The sequence below is a fragment of the Mustelus asterias genome, chromosome 4 (assembly GCF_964213995.1).
Source record: "Mustelus asterias chromosome 4, sMusAst1.hap1.1, whole genome shotgun sequence".
Classification (NCBI taxonomy): Eukaryota; Metazoa; Chordata; class Chondrichthyes; order Carcharhiniformes; family Triakidae; genus Mustelus; species Mustelus asterias.
The window spans coordinates 55,788,421-55,803,412 of record NC_135804.1 but is presented as its reverse complement, the minus strand read 5'-3'; the positions used below and the strand labels follow the sequence as shown (position 1 = coordinate 55,803,412).

Genomic DNA, 14,992 nt, shown 5'->3' with positions numbered 1-14,992 from the left:
GGAAAGCTTACAGGTAAGAGAGTACAAAATCAAACTGGAGTACTAACACTGCAGTAGCACTGCAGAGCAAAGTAAAAATGAATACAAGTTTGTGCAATTATGGCTTTGGGACTATATTCAGGTCCTAAAGGGCAATATTTGCAGCATCGCTATGGAAAATGGTTTAAATGTCTTCATGAGGGTAACACATGCTACAGGGAACAGGCAATGAATTGAGCATACAATAATAATCCTAACCACTGGCCACAAGATCTGTGCCTGAAGACTGCTGTGACCTCTTAAGACTGACCGTTTGGAGTGGCATTGGGAAAAGGCAAGGAGAAATGGAATGCTCAGCTGTCAAGAGGGCCCAGAAAATCCTGACCTTCTCAGCCCACTTTCCTTCACCTGCAAGAAATGTGACAGACTGTCAGAGCAGCGTTCCTCAGCCAGAGGCAATGCTTAACAAAGCTAACCAAGATGCAAACCATCATCTCACAGGATAGAAGGTTGACAAAGAAAAATCCTCTTCCAGATCTAACAGTTGCCCACATACTGTTGGTTGCTTACATGTTAATATGTCAACACCTTTAATGTCCAAACATTGTACAAATGCACAAGTTGCAACACACTTATACAACCAAAACGATGGCTTAACAGTACTACTTGCCATCAATTGGACAGACGTGATTACTTGTTCAAGCTATCATCCATCATTCCAAATGTCAAGTTGTAAATTGTTTTCTAATGAAAGCCACTCATTGAATCATACAAAACCACTCAGAATCAAACTCTACAGTGCAGAAGGAAGGCATTTGGCCCATCAAGTCTGCACCAACTACAATCCCCCTCCAACACCTATCCCCATATCCCCACTTATTTACCCTACTAGCCTCCCAGACACTAAGGGTCAATTTAGCATGGCCAATCAAACTAACCCGCACATCTTTGGAGCGTGGGAGGAAATCGGAGCACCTGGAGGAAACCCACACAGACATGAGGAGAATGTGCAAACTCCACACAGACAGTGACCCAAGCTGAGAATCAAACCCGGGTCCCTGGCGCTGTGAGGCAGCAATGCTAACCGCTGTGCCACCGTGCTGCCCAAACAGACACTGCCGCCGCGCTGTCATGGAACTTAGCATTTCCCTGTCGTGGAATTGAACCCCAGTCTCCTGTGTGACAGGTGGGGATACTAACCTCTACACTAACGAGGAAGTTGCACTGACAGTACTTTTATTTAATTCCAATTAAATTTTACTTGTTTTCATTGAGAAGTTTGTAGCAACATTTGTGAAAGGTCTGCAGACACAATTGTGTTTCACTGCGCCCAGAATGGATCTCTCCTGCCAGTTTCACCAAATCTAGAACAAGTACCCTATGGATTTAACCCAAATCCAAATCATTCATTCCCGTCTGGCATTGCAAAGGGTCATTTTCAGATACTGCCAAGCCTAAGAATTTAAACAGAACATTTATGGCACAAAAAGGGGTCACTCAGTGCAACATGTCTGTACCAGCCTAATAGAGTTATACTGTTTGGCAGAATTTTTCCCAATAATCGATTGGCCTGTAATCAGTCTATCCTCTCCTCTATTTTTAAACAACAGTGCAAGTTAGCCGGCATGCTTATAGGATTGGAAAATGGTCTGAACCTCTGCTATTCCTCTCTAGCTTATCCCAGCAATCTGGGTTACATTCCACCTGGGCCTTGTGGTGAATTATCTACTTTCAAGGATATTAAACCCCATAAAACAGTACTATATTTATCTCAAATATTTTGCACATCACCTTAACTGCAATATCTGCTTCATTCCCCTCTGTTGTGAAGACCAACAAATTATTCACTAAGAACCATGCCAACATCTTCCATTACGACATACAGGTTATCTTTTTGGTCTCTAAAAAGCTCTATATTCTTTCCTTAGTTATCCTTTTGCTCTTTATGCATTCAAAATATCTTTGGAACCAATATTTTTCCATGCATTACTTCCTTTTTTAATCTCACCCTTCTACTTTCTATATGCCTCCAGATTTTATGCATTATTTGAGCTCTTGGTTATCTGCCATAAGCTTCCCTTTTTGCCTTATTCTATCTTTGTATGCTCTTTCATGCATGTAGATCTGACAGTCACACCCTTCCTTTGTGGCAACATCTTCTAGACTCTATCTCCTCCTTGAATGCTGTCCATTGCTCAGATGCAGATTTACCTCCATAACGTTTGCAGTTAACTTTCGCCAAATCACATCTTGTATGAATAAAACCAGCCTTTCCCCGGGATTCCTCCCTCAGAAGGAAACTTGCCCCAGCCTGTCTTACTGAATTTAATTCCCAGCGCTGGATATCATGTGATCTTGAAACTACAATACCTCCAACCTACAACATGCTCATTGTGAACTTCTATTTCTGCAAATGCATTTTAATACATTCCATCTTACTCAACATAAACCATATCTAAAAATAGGATTGTTTATGCTGTTGTTTGAATATTGTTTCATAGAATCCTTACATGCGCCATTTGGCGCATCAAGTCTGCACCAACCCTCTGACAGAGTACTTTACCGAGGCCCTCTTCCCCCATCCTCACCCTAATGCCGTTCATTTACTATGGTTAATCCTTTCTAACCTACACATATTGGGACACCAAGGAGCAATTTAGCATGTCCAATCCACGTACCTGCACATTTTTGGACATTTGTTTCCTCAAAGTATTAATATTTTAGATTAAAACATTCCACATTTTAAATGTATTTTAGTCAAGTTATGCATTTCAGATTTCAAATGGGATAGCTGCATTCTTTAATAAAATCAATTTCAAAAAGAGACTTGATCAGTCAGCCTGTAGAGCTGATGAAAATAAGTCACTTTACTCAATAAGCTTTCAAAACAATTTGAATTCCTCCAACAGAAAAAAACTACAAGTCAAAACCAACACAATGAAAGATAAAAATCATTGAATAAAACAGCAGACTCGCCATTTGGTCTACTGAGTCTGCACTGGCTTTTGAAGAACAATCTAGTCATTTCCAGTCTCCCATGTCACTACAATTTTTTCCTTCAGGTGAGCTGCAAACGCTTGAAACACATGTCTTCAGTATTTTTAAGTAAAACTGATATTTACATTCTATCTCCATCTCCAAGATCAAGGAAATGACTTGTTAAACTGTTCTTGGTGATGTTGCTTGAAGGAAGAATGTTGGTTAGAAGACAGGAAATATGCGAGCAATGCATGAAGGCCATTTTGTTCAAAACAACTTGGCTATATTATGCACATTCAAAAATCTGTGGAGTGTACACGGAATCGCACAGCACAGAAGGAAAGTTTTTCATTGCAAAAAATACATAGGGATGAGTGCAATGTCGTAACCATATACACAGCTGCATATTAGAAGGCAAAGGACGAGAAAATCTTGGGCAACAAAAGCATAGAATGTTTTTGAAAAGAAACATATTTAACCAAGGAATATTCCAGCATGCTTGCTACTTATCTCCAGTAATGTCTGGTCAGCAATGACCTTGCTAATATTAATCATTGCAAGTCTTTTAATTTTAAATTATTCGAATAAAGCAAGCAGCAGCTCAATTTACCAACAATTTTAAACTTGATCAAAGGCTGCCAGCAAACCCTAAACACCCATTTGTTTAACTGGCTAGAGTGCCATTAATACCAGTGTCTGAGAGACTGGAGCTCTTAATGCAAATCACTGAGTTAGAGAATGAAATAAGAGAAAACAAACTAGGGAGCACACAAGTGTGTGCGCAAGTGGGAAGGACATGCGAACCACCCGTATGTGAACCCTGAACTAAATCATTTATGGGGCCAATAAAAGTACCTCTCTCTCCACTTTTCCCATCAAGTGATGTTTCCTCCAGCAAGGAAAGGAAATTTTGGAACCCCCCCTCTAGTGCTTGCTATCACTTTTCTTACTCCTGGTGCTTTCATTGCTAATCCCATGATCATCAGATTTTGCCCTTCACCAATAGTTACTATACATGACACAAATATTCTGCAGATCTCTAAGCAGCTGATCTGTTCAAACTTAACAACTTTGCAAGACTGAAATGATGAACGAGAACTTCATGAGGATTGGAGCTCAACATTAAGGTTCTACAAATGAAGGGGTGCTTTGCAAAAAGGAATAGGCCCTGCAAGGAATAGATGTTAATTTTTATACATCACTACAAATCAAAGGTAAACAGAATTTTTTAACATTCATGAGATGTGGCCTTTACTGGATAGACCAGCATCTATTGCCCATCCCAATTGCCCTTGAGAAGTTGGTGATGAGCTGCCTCCTTGAACTGCTGCAGTCCATGTGATGTAGGTACACCTGCGATGCTGTTAGAGAGGGAGTTCCAAGATTTTGACCCAATGAAGGAACGTCGCTATATTTCCAAGTCACAATGTTGTGTGGCTTGGAGGGGAACTTCCATATGGTAGTAGTCTTGGGTTTGGAAGATGCTGCCTAAGGAACCTTGGTGAGTTGCTGCAGTGCATCTTGTAGATGATACACACTGCTGCCACTGTGCATTTGTTTGGTGGAGGGAGCAAATGTTGTGGAGAGGCATGTTGTGAAGTGGACTGCTTTGTCCTAGATGGTGTTAAGTTTTTTGAATGTGGTTGAAACTGCATTCAAATCAAGGGGAGAGTATTTCATCACACCCACAACTTGTGCCTTCTAGATTGTGGACAGGCTTTGGGGAGCCAAGACATAAGGAACTCACCACACGGTTCCTAACCTTTGATCTGTAATGCCTGATGGGTAATTTTACATTAGTGTTTGGAAATGCAAGTCGCATAATATTTTTGGTCAACTTTAAACTGGTTTTGAAACATGGATTTCTTTACGACGGGGATCAGTTAAAGCAATGGTCATTGCATTTTTAAAAAAGGGAAATTAGATAAATATTGGAAGCCTAGGAAGATAAGACCAAGTGGAGGGCATATCGTTTGGGATCAATCCAGTTTAAAAGCCATCACAAAGACAATATGTGCTGTAAGGCCTCTTTTCCTACTTTAAAGATCAATGGTAAATATTTTCAGCATTAGCTGAACATACTGAGATAGTGTTGCACAATTTCTCAAATAGGACATGAAAATACAAGCAAGTATGGATGTAAAATATGCTGTGTCACTAATTGGACAGCAGGGGAGTTCTCCAGTTATCCTGGGCAGCATTTGTCTCTCAACCAACATCTAAAATGGATGATCTAGTCAGTTATTTTATTTTGGGTGGCTGATGTGTGAAATTTGTCTGCCACGCCTACATTACACCTTCTTCAAAAGCACTTAATCAGCTGTGAAGCACTTCATGATCTCCTGAGGTGTGAAAGGCATTACATAAATGTGTGGCGTCAGGAACAAGTACAATTTCAAAGTTTGGGGCATGTAATTAATATAGAGGAGCACTACAGCTAAATATACGAAGACATTAATAAACTTTTAAAATAAACATGTAATTGGCAAATCAACTACAGTATGAAAGTGTCAAAAGGGGTAAAAGGAACAGGATATAGGGGTACAGGTACAAAAAGTAGCAACACAGGTTTATACGGTGATATCAAACAGAGCAGTTGGGTTGAGTGTTAGAAATAGAAGCAAAGAAGTTGTGTTAAACAAGTATAGAATCTTGCTTGGACTGCAGTGAACAATTTTGGTCTCCATACTATGAAAATGAATATGGAGGAATATGGAAAAGTTGCAAAAATAATTTTGATAGAATGATACCAGAACTGAGGTGGTGATACTTTTCAGGTAAAGATTGAACGCGCTGAGACTTGAGGAAAAAATGAGGGGGCACCTGATCGAGGTCCTTAACATTATTAAAGGGATAGACATGAAGATAACTCTTGGAAATCACCAATTCTGGCTTCTTGAGCATTACCTATTTAAATCACTATTATTATATGTGCTTTCAACTGCCTCGGCCCCAAGCTCTGGAACTACCTCTCATAACCCCTCTGCCTCTCTACTCTTTTATTCTTTAAGACATTCCTCAAAACACAGGAGATGTTAAGATTTAATTTTAGTTGATAATGTTCTTGCAAAGCACCTTGGGATGCTTTACTACACTAAAGATGCTATTTAAAATTGTTGTTGTTTCTACTGGTGGGCAAAACAAAAACATTTAATATGTGATGTAATTAATATACTTAAATGTTGCTTTTGTCCCACAGTCCATGGAATTGCACAGTCCTGAGCACCTTTCTCCAAAGACGGACATCAAAGATGGACCTTCTGATTTGAAAAGGGAGCAAGAAATTCTTTCCAAAGACACGGACAAAATAAATGTCAAATTTCACATTAAGTTCAACAAAGACTGCTAAATATATATTTGAACCAACACCATAAGATATTCCCATTTGAACTGAATGATTTTGCCTTTCTTGGATACTTAGTTTGGTTGATTTTTATGCAATTCAAGAATTCACCAACATTCCATTTTGGAAAAATAGGCTTCTGATCCACTAATAACTTCCCTTTCTGATTAGATGCCCAATATCCTGTCACACCACTATCGTCTAACTTGACCATGTCACTTTGATTAACAGGTCATACTCTTTCAGGTCAAGTACTGAGAATGATGTAGTTTCTTGAATTACCATATTTATTTGCTTAAAGTAACATTTTATTCCAGTCCTCTAAATTAACTCACTCTTTGTCACAGCATATGAGCCAGCGTGCCATTAAATCTATCACCCACTCATTTAAGAAAAGTACGGTGGATGAAAGTAATTTTATTTGGCAGTGTTGGCATAAGCAAATGACTGGCTAAAATAAAACAAGTCTTTATGACAGACAAATTCTCTCTGGAAGCCTGACAAGTGAATGTCTGCCATGCAGTCACTATATTCACATCCACAGATGTCTGGATTACCATGATTAATATGCACCATTACTTCAACCAATTTCTGGCATAAGTCAGGCCTAAATTCAAAAGCTTAATCAATAATGGATAGAATTGCAATGCAGCTTAATTTTAACACTTTGGTTTTATCATATTGATATCACTCATGGATCCTGAAAATATTACTCTGCCCTTAGTGATACTAGCCTGGGTTTTAGCTTGTTCCATGCTGTGGATTTTACTACAGGGCACCTTTAATATTTTTTTCCGTTGGGATCCTTCCCGCAGGCAGCGCGATTAACAGGTCTTTTGGGCAGGAAGGCAGCTGCACAGGGTTGAAGCCATGAGGGCAGGAAATTTAGGGAGGGAAAGAGAGATTGTGGTTTTGAAAAGAAAACATGGGTTGTGGCTGTCACTAGCTAGGCCAGCAGTTATTGCCCACCTCAATTGCTTTTGACAAGGTGGTGATGAGCCACCTTCCTGAGTCACTGCAGTCCATGTGGTGTGGATATACCCACAGAACAGTTAGGAAGGGAATTCCAGGATTTTGGTCTAGCCGTGAGGAATGCATTATAGCTCCAAGTCAGGATGGTGTGTCCTTGAGGGGAACCTACAAGTGGTGGTGTCCCCATGCATCTGCTGCCCTTGTCCTTCTAGGTGATAGAGGTCATGGGTTTGGAAGGTGCTTATAAAGGAGCCTTGGTGAATTGCACGGCATCTTGGATCTGGTACTGTCTGTTACCACTGTATTGGTTTGTGTGTGTGTGTGTGGGGGGGTGTGTGGGGGGGTGTATTGGTTTGTGTGTGTGTGTGTGGGGGGGGGGGGGGGGGGGGAAGAGAAGAGAGGAGAGAAGAGAATTCAGCGATGGTAATAACACAATGTCGGCTCGGGGGCGTTATTAGATTATCCTGTTTGAGATGGTCATTGCCTGGCACTTGTATAGTGCGAATGTTACTTGCCCAAGTTTCAACGTTCAGATCAATAGACATGAACTGCTTTAGTATCCGAGTCTTCACAAACATTACCGAACGTTGTGCAATCATCGTGAACATCCTCACTTTTGACCTTGTGAAGGAAGGAAAGTTACTGATGAAACAGCTAAAGATGGTTGGGCCTAGGACACTCCCCTGTGAAAGTCCTGCAGCTGAGATGATTGACCTCCAACAACCACAACCATCTTACTTTATGCCAGCTATGACTCCATCCAACCAATGGAAAGTTTTCCCCTTTTCTCATTTACTCCAGTTTTGCTCAGGCACCTTTATACCACACTTGATCAAATGCTGCCTTGACATCAAGGGCAGTAGTTTTCACCTCACGGGTTCAGCTCTTTAGTTCATGTTTGGATCAGGAGCTGAATGGTCCGAGCTGAACCCAAACTTAGCACCAGTGAGCAGGTTATTGGTGAGTTAGTGCCACCTAATAGTTCTGTTGATGACCCCATTCATCACTTTGACGATCGAGAACATAGTGATAGGCATTAATTGGCAGGGTTGGATTTGTTCTGATGTTTGCGGACAAGACATCCTGAACAATTTTCCACATTGCCAGGTAGATGCCAGTGTTGTAGGTGTACTGAAACAGCTTGGGTAGAGGTGCAGGTAGTTCTGGAGCACAAGTCTTCAGTTCTATTGCTGGAATGTTGCCAAGACACAGCTTTTGCAGCATTCAGTGCCTTCAGCTGTTTATTGCAATTATGTGGACCCAATTATGATCAGGAGGAACAGACATTTCCACGAGCTGGTTAACTGAGTAGATTGTTGTGCCTTGGAAAAACCATTACTCTACCTCCTGGCCCACAAGCAGTGCTGTAAAGGCATTTACTTAAGGATTCAGCCTTCAGTTGCAGAGTTTCTCCAAGGCCTGGGAAACCAGGCAAAAATAATTTGCAAATGATGTTTGGTGAACTGGAGGCAGGTCACCTAATTTTAATATTTAAAAAGACCAACGTGCTTACCATGAGTGAACTGGTCATCTGCCCCTCAATCAGTCTAAATTAAAACTAGAAATGGTTGCGTTTAAGAGACCTTGGGTTCCCATTTCAGATTTTTTTACAATTTAACCTTGGACACAACCTTAAAGCACTTCATTCCCCCAACTTTTGGGAATTACCAGCTACTAAGTCAATTGAAATGCTATAATGTATCCTTCGTGCATCTGATCCCATTTTAGGAGGTATGCCATGGGCTACCTTTAGTAAGTTTATCTATGCTCACGTTGGAATTCATCTGGTTCCTAGTTCTCAACAGGTTTTTATCTGAATGCATGGACCAAAACGAGACTACTATGTTCGTTCAAGTTATGCACTGACATTCCTTCCTCCACAGAATTACGTTTGAGATGTTGTATTGATATTTCCTCAGGTTCAATACCTTTAGCCACTCCCAAAATCTGGAATGCACCTTTCCCTAGTAACCAATAACTAGGCAAATGATACTGCAATCTAAAGATTACAAGAAACCTGTTATTTAGACATTGACTACTAGTATTGCTACTAGTGCTGGCTGGTGATTTTTTTTCTTTAGCTTCATATGGCAGACTGGATAAACATTACCAACTGGAGACAAAGGCTTTCAGCCAATACATATTTTTATATAAAGGTTTCCTGCTAAAGATACAGAAGTGGTATTGTTTGAAGGCCCTGCAGCCTTTTGGCAATTGACTATGAAGTCCTTAGCAATTTTTAAATTGTTTTTACTCTATTCTAAAAATTACTAAGCGAATCTGAAGAGTGGACAGGGCAAGCCAATCCATCTCCTTGCTTGCTTCAAAAACCAATTCAAATTGAATCCAATTCATGGTCCCCACGAGAGACATACAAGATCCAAGATGTCACGAAAAGGCATTGCACATGGTTTTGGGCTCCAGGTGATGCTTGATCTTAGCCAAAAGACTGAGAAACAAGCTGCTATTATCATATGCGAGATCAAGTCTCTTTCAATTGAGATGCCAATTGCATTGCTTTCCAGCCAATTAATGCCTAGCTCTCTTTTCCAAGGACTGAAATAGCTGTCAATGTCACTAATTCCAGATTCAGGACCTTATTTTTTGATGTGTAACTGACTTTTTATTTGTCACCAAACATTGACAAGAACAACACTTTAAACAGCAAAATGCTGCAATGAAACAAGATATGGACAGTGAAGAAGGTTTTCTAGGATTGCAATGGTATCTTGATCAATTGGGCCAGTGGGCTGATGAAAGGCAGATGGAGTTTATTTTAGATAAATGTGAGGTGATGCATTTTGGTAAATTGAACCAGGGCAGGACTTACCCAGTTCATGGAAGAGTACTGGTGAGAGTTCTAGAACAAAGATCTAGGGGTACAGGTTCATCGCTCCTTGAAAGTGGAGTCACAGGTGGACAGGGTGGTGAAGAAGGCATTTGGCATGCTTGGTCTCATTGGTCAGAACATTGAATACAGGATTTGGAATGACTTGTTGAAGTTGTACAAGACATTGGTGAGGCCAAACTTGGAATACTGTGTACAGTTCTGGTACCCTATTGTAGAAAGGATATTAAACTAGGAAGAGTGCAGGAAAGATTTACTAGGATGCTACGGGACTTGATGGTTTGAGTTATAAGGAGAGGCTGGATAGACTGAGACTTTTTTCCCTGGAGCGCATGCGGTTTAGGGGTGATCTTATAAAGGTCTATTAAGTAATAAGGGACATAGCTCAGCTAGATCGTCACCATCTTTCCCCATAGGAGAGTCTAAAATTAGAGGGCATAGGTTTAAGGTGAGAGGGGAGAAATACGAAAGGGCCCAGGGGGCAATTTTGTTTCCCCCTCACACAGAGGGTGGTGTCTGGAACGAACTGCCAGAGGTAGTAGTAGTGGCGGTTACAATTTTGTCTTTTAAAAAGCATTTAGACAGTTACATGGGTAAGATTGGTACAGAGGAATATGGGCCAAACGTGGGCAATTGGAACTGGCTTAATGATAAAAACTGGACAGTATGGACAAGTTGGGCTGAAGGGCCTGTTTCCAGGCTGTAAACCTCTATAACTCTAATTTGGGATAATGAACTAATTCAAACCTGATAAACCAAAACAAAATAGATCCATGAGCAAATATCTGTTGAGTTTCTGCTCAGCAGGAACTGCAAAAGATACTTTTTATTCTAGCAACATAAAAGTCCAGGTTGGGCAAAATGACCCAAATGCCAGAATGTCTGTCATAAGAACATAAGAAATAGGAGCAGGAGTAGGACATCTAGCCCCTTAAGCCTGCCCCGCCATTCAATAAGATCATGGCACTTACCCGCCTGATCCCTATAACCCCTAATTCCCTTACCGATCAGGAATCCATCTATCCGTGATTTAAACATATTCAATGAGGTAGCCTGCATCACTTCAGTGGGCAGAGAATTCCAGAGATTCACCGCCCTCTGAGAGAAGAAGTTCCTCCTCAACTCTGTCCTAAACTGACCCCCCTTTATTTTGAGGCTGTGCCCTCTAGTTCTAGTTTCCTTTCTAAGTGGAAAGAATCTCTCCATCTCTACCCTATCCAGCCCCTTCATTATCTTATAGGTCTCTAAGATCCCCCCTCAGCCTTCTAAATTCCAACGAATACAAACCCAATCTGCTCAGTCTCTCCTCATAATCAACACCCCTCATCTCTGGTATCAACCTGGTGAACCTTCTCTGCACACGCTCCAAGGCCAATATATCCTTCCGCAAATAAGGGGACCAATAATGCACACAGTATTCCAGCTGCGGCCTCACCAATGCCCTGTACAGATGCAGCAAGACATCTCTGCTTTTATATTCTATCCCCCTTGCGATATAGGCCAACATCCCATTTGCCTTCTTGATCACCTGTTGCACCTGCAGACTGGGTTTTTGCGTCTCATGCACAAGGACCCCCAGGTCCCTCTGCACAGCAGCATGTTGTAATTTCTTTCCATTTAGATAATAATCCAATTTGCTATTATTTCTTCCAAAGTGAATAACCTCGCATTTGTTAACGTTATACTCCATCTGCCAGATCCTCGCCCACTCACTCAGCCTGTCCAAATCTCTCTGCAGATCTTCTACGCCCTCCACACGATTCACTTTTCCTTTAGTATGCACTTCAGCTAATACATGATATGCTCTCCTTTTGCAAAACAACAGAGATACCTTATTCACTCAGACAACCCGGTGCCACTGCAGTAGCAGAAGTCACTTCCCTCAAGTCTAGAACCTGGCAGCAGGCAAAGTTCAGTTTACAGGTAGGTGTGCCACTGCAATTTCAGTCAGTCCTCATAACCTTTGTTTGACTCCAAGTAGCCACCCAAGCTTGCTACACAACCACAGCAGCCATAACATCCCACCATTCAAACCCAGAGCCTCCCAACTGAAGAATATACTGCTTTGGACTCCTGTATGCAATGCTGAGACGCAGCATATCTTATTTATATATCTGATACAACTGATAGCTAGTCTAAAGTGGATATTCAAGTTCAGTTTCACTATTCGCTCCAAGCAGACCTCACATCCTCTACAATCTGAAGATTGTCTTCCTAGCTGCCAAATGTCCAGATAAGCTGCAATGCAACCTGCAGATTGTAACAAAACTTCTCATTTATGTAGCGAATACAGATTAGCTAGCTCCTAATTGTTGCAATAAATGAAAACCATCCTTGCATAAGGGTTTGACCTACTGTAGGATGCAGTCATTGTTTTCCTCCTTGATTCAAAATTGACATATCAAATTACACTATTTTGATTAATGTTTCTTCTGATATTATTATAGATAGCTTTTTTGTTGTTTTTATTCCAATTCAATCAAATCAAGTCCAATTCAGAGTCTCAACAAGTTGAGACATTCCCGATCCAAGCTGACAAGACAGGGCTCTCACCTCCTGTCTTGAGCTTGATCTACATAATCCAAGCTGATTGGAGTAGTCATAGCTCCTCCTCCAAGGCTTGATCTCATTTCCATCTTAGCCAAAAGGCAGAGGTGCTGCTTTTAAAAATTGCTTCAAATGAAGCTAAAATGTAACCTAATGACTTCAACCAAGCACAGCATGTTGATACTACACTTGATCTTAGCCAAAAGACCGAGAGGCTTTTATATCTCGGAGTTGGCGATAATTTCCTTGAATTAGCTCACACCCCCGTATTTGTTTCTCACTTTCCCCAGAAACCGATAACACTCAGCCGGGATAAATTTTATTTTTACAGACAGGCCACATGTACTTTATAAATATCTACAGCTGGGTTCAATAAAATTTTCTTTTTATTTAAGAGCAATCAGCCTGTATTCTTTTGGACCTTCAAACATCCCAAACAGCAATTCTTCACCCCCACACACATTCACTAAAGGCAGCTGGGGTACTCCATGTTCCATCAATTCTCAACGGAATCAATTTGATCTTGAATTTACAATGACCCTAAGGATGCATGTTTCCAGTTTCAGCAGAACTTTCAATATATATATCGGTCCATACTTGAAACACCATATTACATACAAATTAAAAAGGGAAAAACCGCTTTGCATGAATAGGTTACATTTTAGTGTTAATTCTTTTCTGGAAAGGAAAGCAGCAGGTTTCTCCAAATACTAAATTGCTGTGCACTAATACCAATCTGTTGATTGCATGACTGTAAGAAGGTGGAACTTGCCATGTTGTATGAAAGTTACGATGTGGAGATGCCGTTACACCAGGTCAAGATGCAATGAAAGTTACACCAGGTCAAGATGGGACAGGACTCGTGAATCAGCTGATCTTGTTTGTTTTCATGAAGTCATACACCCCCGATGATCCAAATGCGTAGAATGTACTGACTATGTAGCTTAGTGAAAGTAAGGGTAATGTGGTTGGATGAGTATACTGGCTAAATCACCAACTCCCTATCACTTAAAGACTTGATTGAAGTAAGTCAACTAGACTGGTCTATGTAAGGCAGCAAGTTTAAAATAATTATCAAAAATCCATTTATTAAGACTACAAAAACTGCAAGGCATTTATGTAGAACCCGCTGTCTTTTTGGAATGTGGAAATTACAAAGATGACAACAGAGGCATGTAGAATGCTTACCAAAATAATGGCAGAATATCTCTGTCCATCTTGCTTTACAGTTTCTATGAAGAGGGATGCTGAATATATAGGTGCAACTGTTGGTGGAAACACTGGATGGTGCTAAAAGCAACACCACAGGGTTTGGTTAATTAAATGTATCCCTATGGTGGTGCAGGGTTTCAAATCATAGACAGTGATGTTACCCAGCAGACTCTGAAAATTGCTTCACTTTCATTTAGATACTCCCAACGCACACAACTTAAAAAAATATATTGTTTAGAAAAATTTACCCCAAATGTCAAAAGTACATGTTTAAAGTGCTTTTACTTGAAGTCATGATCTTTCAATAATTTTTTTGCTGTCCATGTACATTTTTGTTCTCATCTTTACATGCCCAAGTGTGTTCATTCTGACCACATAAAATAAATGAGCCCCATCATTTTCTGTAGTAACCCCAACTTTACAATAAATTAATGATCAACGTGAGCCACAATTTCAACAGTGTATTATACAGGTACTCACTTAGAATATACTACAAATCAGATTTCATTTTACAGATTCATCAATTAATATATTCATGAGCTACAATAAACCAGAGTGATCATAACACAGTAAACAGCAGATCTATTAAAATGAGCTGGGTGGGAAGAATGGGGGTAGCACTCAAGGATTAAGAAGAATGTGAAACCTTAAGAGTCATTTACCCTGCTAATCCCCTGACACTAAGGGGCAGTTTAACATGGCCAATCCACCTAACCAGCTCGTCTTTCGGTCTGAGGGGGGAAACCGGAGCACCCGGAGGAAATCCATGCAGGCAGAGGGAGAACATGTAGACTCCACACAGATTGTCACTCGTGGCAGGAATTGAACCCTGGTCCCTGGCACTGTGAGGCAGCAATGCTTACCACTGTGCCACCCTTGCGTGTCTGCGTGGGTTTCCTCCCACAGTCCAAAAGACTGGCTAGGTGCACTGGCCGTGCTAAATTCTCCCTCAGTGTACCCAAACAGGCGACGGAGTACAGCGACTAGGAAATTTTCACAGTAACTTTATTGCAGTGTTAATATAAGCCTACTTGTGACTAATAAATGAACTTTAACTTTATAACATTGAGACACCCAATGCTGCAACAAGTCTAGGAATTGGATTCAGTTTC

The 14,992-nt window shown here is 40.7% G+C and overlaps 1 protein-coding gene across 3 annotated transcripts in view; it reads right to left on the bottom strand.

Annotated features, from left to right (window-relative positions):
- The window catches only part of cbfb (core-binding factor subunit beta), a 95,097-nt gene that overhangs the window by 1,727 nt on the left and 78,378 nt on the right, over nucleotides 1-14,992 (bottom strand). The window lies entirely within an intron of this gene.